This window comes from Thermobia domestica, chromosome 12, assembly GCF_964235325.1.
Source record: "Thermobia domestica chromosome 12, izTheDome1.hap1.1, whole genome shotgun sequence".
In the NCBI taxonomy this organism is placed as follows: Eukaryota; Metazoa; Arthropoda; class Insecta; order Zygentoma; family Lepismatidae; genus Thermobia; species Thermobia domestica.
The window spans coordinates 180,340,320-180,351,573 of NC_137465.1; the positions used below are offsets into that span (position 1 = coordinate 180,340,320).

Sequence of the window (11,254 nt, forward strand, 5' to 3'; positions counted from 1 at the left end):
TTGCATTTCCGGTGGATGGTAAACAAAGTTTAAGAAGCAACCATAAAATGGCAAATATGACAAATTGTTACTAGAAATCAAAGTTATTCATGACTTCTCGTAAAATTGGCAAAATGTGCCATTCATGGGAGTTTGCCACACAATATATACCGAGAATCAGGTACACGGTTCCAGAACCGAGAATCAGGTACCCATTTCTAGAAACGACAATTGGGTACCCTGTTCCAGGACGGAAAATCGAGTACCCGGACCAATTATTACCAGGAATCCGTAAATTTTAGAATCCGATTTTGGTCGTCTCTAACAGATCCATCCCATCTTAGGAGTAAAATTTCACCATAGTGCCATGAATGCGAAAGAACTATACCGTTCATCTTTACTCTTTTAAAATATGAAAGAGTGTAAATCCTCTTGGTAACTACATTGATTAAAAGCCAATACGTTTGAAATAAATTACCGATTTATAGTAAGTTCCCTGGTATTTAAAGAGAAAGTGCTATTTAGATCAAAAGATTCAATATATTTCAATCAAAAATTTTCTTGTAGGCCTTATATCTGGATAACTACATACAGTGTGGCTAAACCCAAACTATTTGTTAACTCAGTGTGATGTGCTTATTCAGTACAAAATACGAAAACTCCATTTAGAGGCAGTTCAAAAATGTTGGTGCCCCTGATCCAAAAACTAATTATTGCCCAGAATCACATTCTTTTGATCCATTTTTGGGGGGTTCTAAAATTTTTGTTTTTCAATCTTTTAATCCTTGAAGATATATTATTATTGTTACAAGGGGGACTGTCTCCTTAAAAGTAAAGTATTATATATATTATTTTTGGAGAGAGGGTGTACTTTGTTACATTTATAAAATGTTTACCAATTCTTTGAAGTCTCTGCTGCTATTCCTGGACACTATATCAACCTGGTGGCTCACTGGACTACTGATAGAGCGTTCACCTTTAGTGCGAGAGTTCCCTAATTCGATCCCAGGCAACGTGAGCTTGTGGTTGATAAGATCTGTGGGTTTTCTCTAAGCTCTCTCATTCTTGCTACATTATAATTCCACCTTTTTTTTTTTAATAATCATCCACTTTCATTAATCTTTCGTGTCTCTTAACCATGAGAGCAACGGTGTGGGACGTTAATTAAACATTTTATTTGATTTTACTGTATTAAATTATAATTTTTCTCTCAGTACGGAATTTCCTTTCAACTTACTCGTATTTTCACTGTTCCAATTCTTGCACCAAATGCGTCGCTTGTCTTGTATTAAAGTTGGTGTTGCTTCACGAGACTAAATTTGTGTTTATAACTTTAAAATAGAGAGATTTGTTACTAATTTGAATAAATGATTATAGGATATTGCTTATATTCAAATTATCGTTATTCTTCAATCAGCGAATTCTCAATAATATAGTTCATGAGAATAACTGAACAATTGGAATGGTTTCAAGTATCCTCGGTAGAAAAACGAATACTAATTTAGATGAATCTTAATTATTATTAACACAAGTTACATTGGATTAAAAAGGAAGTTACAAATGTACTAAATACAGAAATTATGAATTTAAAACAATCTAAGCTTGTTATGGAGGAAGACATCCATGCACGGAACAACTTGTGTGTCGTTTCTTGGCATAATTAAATCAAGGTTACTTACAGGAAAATTGGTTTATACAGGCTGAGGTCCATACTGACTAGGATTCGACGACACTATTGACAACTCTTCCCGTTCAGACCTTCCTTTACATATGGTTTAGTTTAAATACCTCTTTTTTTCTTTTTTTTCTTTTCTCTTTTTTTTCTTTTTACCTGTATAAGTTCCTTGTTTTGTTTTAGTATTTTTATCAATTTCACTTTCATCTTTTGATTCCACTTCCCTGCAAATGAACTTGTTTATGAAACCTCAGCTTGTTTCTTTTAATTTTTAATTTCAAAAGTTTTTTAATATACATTGATGTGTTTGGAAATTACATTACATTTGGGTGTGTTTAATCTCGAAAAAAAAGTTGTCCTTGGTTGTTGCAAGTGGTTAGGTTATTGATATTTTTAATAGCTGCAATAGATTTTTTTTTTCCTAAGTTAGGGAGAAAAAGTAAAATGATACGTTCAAAGTGAAAGTGTTTCCTTGTTTCGAAACGACAATTTGTTTCTATTGTTTCGTCTCAACACAATTTTTTTTTACTCGTCTCGTTCTGTAGGCAACAGTATGTAAGTGATGTGGAACGTTAAACTAATATATATTCATATCAAATTATTTCAAATATGAACTAAAACGAATTGTTCTCACATGATTGCAGTCTGTGCTCAGAAGCACCAACTCACTCAATCTCAACTTTCATCTACCATAATGTAATCCGAATCCATATCGGAACAACAAATTCCAGTTCATTCGTTCGTTCATAGTTATGTTCCCTAGGTCACGTTTATCGTATTTTGTTCCCGTTCTTCGTTTTTGCCCCTCTCTCTTTTCGTCTATCTGTCTCTGGAACAGACATAGAAAAGTCCTAGGGACTCATGGGTATAACCAACACAAATGAGTGTATATACCACAAAGAAAATTAACTCCAAAGTAACCTCCTTTAGCTTACAGGATTTCTGTATTATTCCAATACGAGAACGCAAGGGAAATTGTGGCTGCTAATGATAGATGAATTCTCTAGCAACCGCTCTTTGTGGGCTGGATTAACTAACTGTTTGCGGATTGTGAACAGTAGTTCTTTCCTCCCCCACCCCTGTTTTTTTTTTTTTTTTTTTTTGTCCGTTCTCATGGTCATTAGTACTCTCTTTCAAATAGCTGTGGAAAGGTAAAAAATTTAACGGTTATCTACCTCAGCTAGTTAATTACCTGGAGACTTTAAGTAACATTTATTGCATCACACTCTTGTGTTCTTGTTGTCATGATAAGAAAAATTCCAAAGCAAATTTTGACTAAAATCCTATCACATGTATATTAACATAATATCTCATGATGTACGCGCTGTTTCATTCTTTTTCTTTTCTTTTTTTCTTTTTTTTAAGAGAAAATATCCCAAAGCCCTCTCCATTAGAGATAAAAGCACCTCTTTAGATTTTAATTAGTCTTTCCTCATTATACACATTACTTAGTAAAACATAATACGTATTCTTGTTTCTTTTATCTTCATTCAAAATTACCATATCGTAATCAGTAAAGTTATTAATTAATCATCTTTTATCCTTGTTACACTCGCTATGGTATTTAATGCCACATTTTTCAAAAGAGTTAAGGATTTAATAAAGATTATACAATTTAAATACAAAACTCTTTGTGCGCTTTTCATGTTACTTTTTTTTTTTTTTTTTTTGTAGGTCAACTTGATTGTAATATTGCAAATTATGGATGCGTTAAAATATCAAATAACACTTTCGATAAAGTGTATACTTTAAAGTATCTAAGATCAATATTAACAGATCAAAACCATACACTGTTAAAAATGATTTATTCAAAAATGAATACATTTTACTACTCAAAAAAAAAATTGAGTAAATTTGTCTCAATTTTGAGGAGAAAATAACTCAAAAAATGAGAATGAGGAAATTTAGTTGCATATTTGAGTCAGAGACTGGTTCTCAAAAACGAGTAATAATGTAGTCTTAAAAAATATTGTTTTATGACATAGATATATAATGGAATATCGTGAGATATAAAAGACAGTTTGCAAATGCAAGACTATGGAAAACAAGTACGAACAAGCTAACATAAGAGCACAAAAGTCCTTTATAATCCTGAACTATATGTTCTCATTCTGGCTGATGGAGGAACTACTTAGCGGATGGATAAAGAGAAAGATGGATGGATGGAAAACATGGAGGCATTGTTTACGCAGGTAAGTACTGCTAGCAACATGAATTTAGTTTTATAAGTGTGAATGCAACATTGTTTGTGTACGAACATTGTAATCGATTGGCGGTTAATCACGACAAAGCATTATTTTCCTTCGAAAATCATGAGTAATGCTTCTAGGTACTGGTTCCCAGATTGAATGCCCGGAAGCCTCACTCTATGCTTCTGGGCATTCTATATCTTAGACAAAGTTATTGTGTTAATGATATGCGACTTTCCAATATATTCAGTAAATTGATTACTTTTTTTGTGTGTGTGTGTGAATTAGGGCGTGCAGGTTTACTTTTGGCGCTGCACTCTAAATAACTGTTGGAAAAATACAATTCTTTTAATAATTTCCTTCTTATTGTCCCCTAAAAGATTTGTAGTGGGTGACATGAAAAAAACTCCCTTGCGGGAAGGTTCTAGATTACTGGTCCCCTATGTAGGTTAGTAGCTGGGTTGGTTTCTTTCTCTACTAAAGTTTATACATTTAATCTACACAGCATTGCTGAGCGAGCGTTAGTGAGTGAAGGCGGGTTAGAGCCCCGCAGGGCACGTTGTTTTCTGTCTTTATTATTACTCAATGGGAAGGGGGACCAGTAATCTAGAACCTTGCCCTCACTTGCAGGCCCGTATCCGCGCGGGGGGGTCTAGGGGGTCGGGCTCCTAAATTTTTACTGCCTGCCTAAAATGTTCACGGTAGGCTTGCAAATGCAGGGGTGCCCACAAGGGGGGATATGACGCAAACTGCGTCATTGAAATATTGGGGGGGTAAAATCTATATAAATATGTTTGAGGGGGTGTAAAAATTAATCGAAAAGTTTTTTTCATGGAAGAACACCTACGGATAGACAATTGAGGGGGATTGAGTCAAGGACATGAGGGGGGTGGGCACCACTGGCAAATGAACTATAATATGGTTGGATTTCCCCCTCCCCTACATTTTTGGGCTGGCTACCGGCCTGCTCACTTGCACGGATAAAATTTCAAGGGACCACCAGAAGTATTAGTTGAAAAATTGCAATTCCTTTACGATTGCCATATAAATACGGATTCCGTATCTGTTGCATAAAAGCTACAATGTAAAAAAAAAAAAAAAAAAAAAAAAACAGGCATTACTCGAGCAGACTGTTTTATCAAGTTTTGACACATTTCTTACATTCTCAGGTTGGGTTAAAGTTTTTTTTTTTTTTTTTTTTTTTTTTTTAGCAGCACTAAATAATAAGCTCCAGTACTACATACAGATTAACTTCAGAAGAGCTCCATGTAAATACAGTGTGGACGTATGGCATAAACACGAACAAACTTGTGCTAGGTGGCAATAAAAGCATGAATGCTATCTAACCGAGTCAGTGCAGGACGAACTTGGTGGCACTTTTCGTAGGTTTCTTTAAGAGAATTTCCCTCGACTGACACAAACTTTTCACTTTATCAAATTGTCCGTTGTTTGTTGAGTGTCCAATACTTATGACAGAAGTTATGTAATAATTTTAATTTAGCTATATTAAGGGAACTACCACCAGTGGCGTCATTTAGGGGGCAGGGAGGGGTAATTGCACCCCCTGAGATTGAGATTTATATAGATGTTTTGAGTAGAATAGTAGTCAGTGAAAAACGCAAAATTTTCTTATATCAAGGGGTCTTGCCCTCCCACAAGCAAAATCTGAAATGACGCTTCTGCTACCAACCATATTTGTTTATTCATTTACTTTTTCCTTCTATTTTTACGTTTTTTTTTTTCAAAAGTATACACACAGCCAACAAAATGAAATATAGTGAAATCTTTCAGTTGAACATCCCATGATTATGCCTTTACGTTAAGGGAGACGATGATTAAAGCAAGTGAATGATGATGGAATAATGAGAAAGTGGGAGGAAACGGGAGTACCTCGACAAAATCCACGAACACAATGTTGTTTATCACAAGCTTGCTTGGGTGAAAATCGTACCAAGGAAACCATGCACCTGAGGTAAGCGCTCCCCACTGAGCCACCGTGCACCCCACTAGCTAACAATGGGTGCAAATTATGCTACTTCCAGCACACACAAACTATTGCAATTGTATTGTTTATTTCTGAATAACAAAGAACAATTTAAGTAGTGATGTTCGTTAACAAGAGTCTAATTGCTACTTCACATTATTCATGTATGCGCATTTCTAACATTGCAGTAAAACATTATGACAATGAACTACTTTTGAACTTCATGACTAGAAAAAGGTAAAATATATTATTTAATAGAATATATTTGTATAACAATTAAATCTTTATATTTCAGATGGATGCTGATTTTAAAAATTTGTTCGGCGCGACAGAGTCTGTTTTCAATGTCATCTGTTTGGCAGTGATAATTTTCTTTAAGGTTTCGCTAGAGAAAGTTCTTGGTGAGTAAGATCAAGTTTTCGTGTATATTTATCATATTTCAGGTTGCATGTATAAATATGTACACAAGAGTCTATTTGTCATCAACACAACCCTACTTCTGGCAAAGCACCCATTTGTTTTTTTTTTCTTTACATTATCTTTTTATAGTGTCTATTCACAAACATTGTTTTATTGTTATAATTCAATCGCAGCAAATAGTAGCTTTTATATGCTTTACTTTGAAAAGTAAAAATAAGTCAGTATTTTGAAACACGTAATACCTTTTAAATAAACGTACATGAACTCAAAATTGCACATCTTTGGCTTATTATCTTCACGTCTTAAGACAGTAATGGGCAAAGCATGGCCCGCGGATTAGATGTAGCTCCTTAAACGTTTCCACCCAGCCCACGACGTGATTCATTACCTGACGAATATAACTTCACTTCTGAGAATCAGTGGATTATACTTTCACCCAAATTATGAGAAATGTTTAAAAATGTTCACAACACCATTTATCACATTCCCCTTCATGAACTTTCGAGCATTAATAGAGCTTGGTTTTACAAGTGATACAATCACTGTTGCTTTTTTTTTAATTATATTGGCTCACCTATATTTTTTTCCGTTTTTCTTTAGCCTGCGGCCCAAAATGTTTCCCCATCATTGTGCTAAGGAATATAACAATTGTCTAGGGCTTTAGAAAGCAGTACACTTTAAGTAAAACCTTATTTCAACTCATGGAAGTAGTTTTTGAATAATTTAGTGTGATTTACATTGTACTTAAAAAAATATTTTGGCAGACAATAGCAATATCTACTAATTCCAAACATTATTATATACTGACTTAGTCATATTTTCTCTCTATAGATCAATTGCGCACTACAAAAAAAAAAAAAAAAAAAATCACAAAACAAACATTTATAAACTTACATAAAACAAAGTTGCTTTTGTAGTATAATCTTTTTGAGTAATGAATGGGGAATTTAGGACTGAATATAATACAAATAATATACGGGAGTGAAACGTGATAACCCACAAATGTGTGTTCATCAAGATTTTACAAACACTTACACTTTTACGAACATTTTCGTTATTTGGTTTAAACTAGTTGGTTTTTTTTTGAAAAAAAAAACCCAGCTGCTTTAAACATTGGTTTAAACCAGCCAACCCTGATATGTAGTCATTAAGTTTCCTTTCTATGAATAAAGAATCTGTATTCTCAAGCAGTGGCGTAACTAACAGGCTCCCGGTATTTAAGTTTCGGAGTATAACTTTATAATGTTTGGATGTTAAAAGCCCTTTGCAGAGTTCCTCCGTGGCTAAGCGGTTAGCGTACGCGCTCTTGGCGCGGGAGACCCGGGTTCGATTCCCGGCGGGAGCTCATGTGGTTCGGATTCCACGTTAATCAGTAGGTCCACGTCTCACATAGCCTCGCTGCTGAAAGGGACGCTAAACTGAAATTCAATTCCATTCAAAAGCACTTTGCAGGTTTCATATTACTGCAAGATACTCTACTTAGAGGAAAAAGAAATCACGGAACCAGCTATAATAGATTTAGTGAATTCTACTCGGAAAATGTATCGCCTTTTGTTGCAACAACTAACAAGTTTCCGATGAGTAGTGAAGAAACAATTTAGTGAAATTTTAACTTGGAATTAATTAGCCAATTATTTAGTCGTAGATAACTTCCGATGTTAGTAGTGTTCTGGATTTGTGTAGTTCTTTGCAACTGTATTTCACTGTGCCTCTGACGAAGCCAATCCTGAGCGATCATTCAGTACACTAAAAGCATCAAACTTTATATTCGTAGAACAAGGTCGAAGATGAAATTGAGCTCAGCCCCGTAACTTGGGCTTTTTCTTGGAAGACCAAACATTAATTAGACCTCCTAAAATATGTCAAGTTGAGGCCCCCTAGAATAATGATGGCATTTGAAGTGAAATCCTTACTAAACGTGTTCGATACTTCTTGGGGCGCCAGTTGATGGTTTACTAAAGTAAGATCCAGATTACATATATGCTACATCTTAAAGGAATGTATTTCGTTCAGATAGTGGGGCAGCAGAAACATCTTAAATTATTTGCAATGCTTTTGAAAATAGTACGGTGCTTCACAAGTTAACTAAATGAGACAATATGTTGAAAGTCTTACTAAATATATATTTTGTCTGGGGCTCTAATAGGACACATTTTACTGAATGAGGCTCTTAACACATTTTCGTTTCATTTTTTTTTTCTGTTATGTGGTAAACCTTTTCCAAGCTTTATTTATAAGTTCCTGTTCATATCACATCATACAAAGCAACAAAGTTTTAACTCAAATGAATCCTATCAAACAACTGGAAGCTTAATTGGGGGGGGGCAGTTTCCCCATCCCCCCGCAAAAGTTACGGCATTGGTTGAGCCCTTTGCCAATCCTGAGCACTGAAAGCGAAGAATGGCACCACGTTGATATTGAGAAAGTAGTCAGCGAATTACTCTCCGAAAAAAAAAAAAAAAATACGCCGGTTTAGAAATATGTGAGCAAGTTCCACAAGTTTTGACGAGTTTTCATATGTTAGTTGTAATGTGAACGTTAGGAAACAAATTATTTCTGCTCTTGCCTTTGAGGTGAGCGGTCCCAGGTTCGACTCCTGGTGGGGACACTCGGCCGAAAGAGTGTAACAGCTTTTTCAGACCTGCCATCTTGAGTGAAGTCTTTCTTGGGTTTCGTTCATTCATACCATTCAAATGCCGGGATGGAGGTACCTAATATAATGGTCCCAGGCTGCTTCCTTCCTTTCCCAATCCTTTCTTCCTTCCCTTTCATCGTACAGTGGGCTCGCTGAGGGACGTCATCCTTTATACGGGATGGGCTAACGTGGCCTTAGATGCCGACAGCCCAGAAATCTAATTCCTAATTCCTAGAAATTATTTCTTTTAAGAAACTTTTTAGTCCCATGTAATTGCTTAATAATAATAATAATAATAATAATAATAATAATAATAATAATAATAATAATAATAATAATAATAATAATAATAATAATAATGTGCAATTTTTGTATATTAGCAAGTAGTGTCTGACTAGATGGAAAAATAACTCTACTACTGTATAAATTGTACGTGTGCCATGAACGTAGAAACAGGAAGAGCCCTTTTGACATTTTCGCGGATGGAGGGGGACATGCATTCTTAGTTACGCTACTATTCTCAAAACATTCTAGTAATTTGTTTAACAATTGCTAAAAAAAAGTAGAAATCGAATAACGGTGAAATTTTATATAACAGAATTTGTGGTGTGATTCATTGTTTCTTTCTTTCTTTTTTTTTTTTTCGTCACACATAAGCAGAAATGACCAATTTTCAGGTTTATTGTTTCCTTGTCTTGCATAGATGAAAAAGATCGAAATGTTTTTGGTTACCTTTCAATTTCCTTATTTTTATAATCTTATTTCAATTGATATTAATCCTTCCAGAACGTGACAACCCTACTATTATTGAGCTGAGCGAAGCGAAGCTCTTATATTCGGGTTAGCCGTTTGGTTGTCCGCGAACTCCTCCTAGACCGTTTGGCCGATCTCAACCAAACTGAGCACGCTGATAGAGTATGTCGTGCTGAGTGACAACATAGGTCGAAATCAAAAATCCGATGTACCCTCGAGGAATAATGACCGAAAAACACTTCCTCCTAGACCGTTTGGCCGATCTCAACCAAACTTAGCACGCTGATAAAGTATGTCGTGCTGAGTGACAACATAGGTCGAAATCAAAAATCAGATGTACCATCGAGGAATAATGACCGAAAAACGCTTGCATAGACTTAACATGGGGAAAAAGTTTTCACGCGATTTTTTTGTCAACAATTAAAAATGACATTTATTATTGCATAATGGCCAGGAATGATTAGGTAGTTTAAGCTCGCTCAGCTCATTTCATTGCAATCGGGTACATCCATTGCATTCCTAGTTATAAAGATCGCCATAGACGAGTCAGGTCTTAAGTCTTTCATTTGATGTTTATTAGGATCACGCAAGTGGGATATATATAATATTGTAATGTTAGTACCATAGGTGTTCATTTTACTCCGACCTCACTAACCTTCATTCTCACAGTGAATTGGCCCTCGCCCTCACCTTCGAAGAGAGTTGACCATCGCTCTCGCCTTCGTGTTGGGAATTTGTCCTCGCTCTAGCCCTGACAGTGACAGTTGGCCCTCGCCCTCGCTGTCCAAGCTTGTCATCGCCCTCGCGTCATTATGGTTGAGAGAGAATTTGAGGGTGAGGATGCCCTCGAGAGGGCCATCCTCGCAAGGGTAAACACCTCTGGCTTAGTACGTCCGTTACACCGCTCAATAACTCTTCAACAAAAGATAATTTTAAAATTGTTTTCTGCAATCAACAGCTAGATAATTATCTCGGAGGAGTTCGTTAATGGATGTGATCCACCTACTTGTAGTGATAGAAATAAACCATTTCCGGTTAACGTTGATCACTATAGAGCATAGACAGTAATCTCACATTGTATATTTTTTAATCGATTAAGCGTCCCTAGAATATATTCCATTTCCACTCTAATCACTCTGCTAAAACACTAAATGGTAGATCTACTACAACTTCTGGTTTCAATATTAATTGAAGAAATATTGCGTAATTCTCTTTACTGTCTTTACCAGAGTCTATATTATCGTATTTCAATTGATACTAATTCAAATTAGAACGTAGCAACACTAATATTATTCGAGATATCGCCATACATGAATAAGATTTATAAGTATTTCATTTTATTTTTATTTCTATTGTCACTAATTACACAATCTCTTTGTTTCCAGGGAGATGAAGGCATAGACACATTTATAGCAAATGAAAAACATCTGGGAGGATCTCGTGTCCATTGGCAGTCGACACAGACTGTTTTCCAACGAATGCATACATCTGTCATAGTACTTTGTAGGCCTATTCAGTGGGTTCATGTATCCTCATTGTCTTGTGTAAGTTGTTATAAAAATTGTGCTCATGTATAGACTTAGTTTATTATTTGACAAATAAAAAATACAATGTACAAA

At 35.4% G+C, this 11,254-nt stretch overlaps 1 long non-coding RNA gene across 1 annotated transcript; it reads left to right on the forward strand.

The window, feature by feature from the left end:
- The first annotated feature begins 3,491 nt into the window (after positions 1-3,491).
- On the forward strand, positions 3,492-11,254 carry LOC145665821 (uncharacterized). The gene is made up of 3 exons (XR_014127662.1): positions 3,492-3,846; positions 6,123-6,228; positions 11,021-11,254. It is a non-coding gene; the product is annotated as an uncharacterized LOC145665821 (long non-coding RNA).